At 37.3% G+C, this 1,492-nt stretch overlaps 1 long non-coding RNA gene across 1 annotated transcript; it reads right to left on the reverse strand.

The window, feature by feature from the left end:
- Positions 1 to 575: 575 nt before the first annotated feature.
- LOC126373255 (uncharacterized) lies at positions 576 to 1,134 on the reverse strand. The gene is made up of 2 exons (XR_007567288.1): positions 1,018 to 1,134; positions 576 to 812 (listed from the first exon to the last, which is right to left on the reverse strand). It is a non-coding gene; the product is annotated as an uncharacterized LOC126373255 (long non-coding RNA).
- Positions 1,135 to 1,492: the final 358 nt, after the last annotated feature.

The raw sequence follows: 1,492 nt of genomic DNA on the forward strand, positions 1-1,492 counted from the left end.
TGATCTAGTGGTTAGAGCGTTAGACTCACGATCTGGAGGTCCGGGTTCGATTCCCGAAGGGGACATTGTCGAAATCACTTTGTGAAACTGTCCTTTGTTTGGTAAGGACTTTTCAGGCTTGAATCACCTGATTGTCCGAAAAAGTAAGATGATTCCGTGCTTCGGAGGGCACGTTAAACCGTTGGTCCCGGCTATTAGCCGTAAAAACACCTCCACCAACCCGCAGTGGAGCAGCGTGGTGGAGTATGCTCCATACCCCCTACGGTTGATTGAGGGGAGGCCTGTGCCCAGCAGTGGGACGTATATAGGGTAAATGTGGGATAGTTGCCGCACTTTTTGAAATAGGCAAATAAATGATAGAATATGAGTTTTCATAAAAATTAAATGATTGTGATGTGTTGTGTACTTATTAATGAAATAAATAATTAAAGTATTTTAACATTAATAGTTGTATTTTTTTTTGTACAAAAGAAATAAAAAAGTATTATAATCGGGGATAGATGCCTAAAGTGTGGGTTAGATGCCATAATAATGATTTGGCTTGTGGGATAGATGCCCTATGCATATAATTAAAGATTGTCTTAGATTTATTTATTATGATTTAATTGACAAAGTACCTAAAGTAAGTTTCTTAGTATCTTGTTTCACGAAACGTCTTTTCAGGGTCCTGGCAGGAATTCCATATCGACGAGATATTTCATTCAAGCCGTGCTTATTCTGCCTCATTTCTTCAAAAGCTTCTCTTAGGGCATCTTCCGTCCATTCGCCCCGAGGGCTTGCCCCTACTTTGCGCACGTACTTGCGAGGCATATCTAAAATATAAAAAAATGATTAAAGTTTCATACATGCCTCAAAGGGCATCTATACTCACAAAAAACTAGGCATCTATCCTTTTTCGAGGGGATAGACTCCGCGCAAAATATTGTTTACTTCAATGATAAAACATACGTAAATAATAAACAAAATCTTTTATTTAAGACATCTACACTTAAATAAAACAAAAATATAGACACTTACCTCATAAAATCAAAAGTTGCGAGCTTATCAATATTTCAGACGAACCAAATTCACGAATTAATTACCGCAAAAAATGTTCATTGTCTCACAATTCGCGACACGTCCTTTCCAGCTAAGTGCATGGCACTGACTTAAGGACGGGCGGGGGTAGGGTTACGTTAAAAAAAAAACACAACGGGTCTAATGTTTATACATGTCGCTATGTGTTTACTGAGGCAACTATCCCACTGAGGCGTCTATCCCACATTTACCCTAGGCTGTTTATGTATACTTACACATTACACATTTCCTAGGTAATCTATACATTTCCTAAATAGCAATCGGAAATGTAAAACATTTAAGATGTTGGTGGGTACGTGGGGACGCATTTATAGTTACTTAATTATCAGACTGATTACTCGGAAAATGAAAATTTTATTTTATAAGAATAAATATAAGTTGATTTTGTGATACGTTAAAAGTGAATAGATAGTTG

Source organism: Pectinophora gossypiella, chromosome 15, assembly GCF_024362695.1.
Source record: "Pectinophora gossypiella chromosome 15, ilPecGoss1.1, whole genome shotgun sequence".
Lineage (NCBI taxonomy): Eukaryota > Metazoa > Arthropoda > Insecta > Lepidoptera > Gelechiidae > Pectinophora > Pectinophora gossypiella.